This window comes from Alosa alosa, chromosome 5 (genome assembly GCF_017589495.1).
Source record: "Alosa alosa isolate M-15738 ecotype Scorff River chromosome 5, AALO_Geno_1.1, whole genome shotgun sequence".
NCBI lineage: Eukaryota > Metazoa > Chordata > Actinopteri > Clupeiformes > Clupeidae > Alosa > Alosa alosa.
Window position 1 is genome coordinate 32,250,415 of NC_063193.1, and position 444 is coordinate 32,250,858.

The window sequence follows — 444 nt, forward strand, 5'->3', positions numbered from 1 at the left end:
GCATGTTAATTGTATACGTTTTGTGTGTGTGTGTGTGTGTGTGTGTGTGTGTGATGGCCTGAGACGTGTTCAGGATATTCTTTGTGAACTGGTGCATGCTACACACTGTGTGGTGTGTGTGTGTGCGGTTTGCCATCTGTTCATGGGAAAAGGGACTTCAGAGGGGCATCAACAGCCGAGGCCTCGGGGGTCAACCCGTTTGAGAAAACAAGACACGACACACAAGTCGGTGAACTTATCCTTGTTTATGTTAAAAGGCAAGAGTACTTAAAACAATTCCTCAGTGGGTACATTTCAATGGTCCATGTTTATGTACAAAAATAAATTACATCTAACATCAGTGTAGTGCTCTCTCTGTGTGTGTGAGAGTGTGTGTGTGTGTGTGTGTGGACACACACCTTCCCAAGCTTCCTCCGGCACTCCCAGGATGCGAGGCTCGCGAGC

General features: G+C 47.1%; 1 protein-coding gene across 1 annotated transcript in view; it reads right to left on the minus strand.

The window, feature by feature from the left end:
- Positions 1-226: 226 nt before the first annotated feature.
- The window catches only part of inpp5l (inositol polyphosphate-5-phosphatase L), a 47,441-nt gene continuing 47,223 nt past the window's right edge, over positions 227-444 (minus strand). The window contains exon 16 of the mRNA XM_048242531.1: positions 227-444. This exon is cut by the window's right edge and continues 2,667 nt beyond it. The gene's annotated coding sequence lies outside the window, so the exon portion shown is untranslated.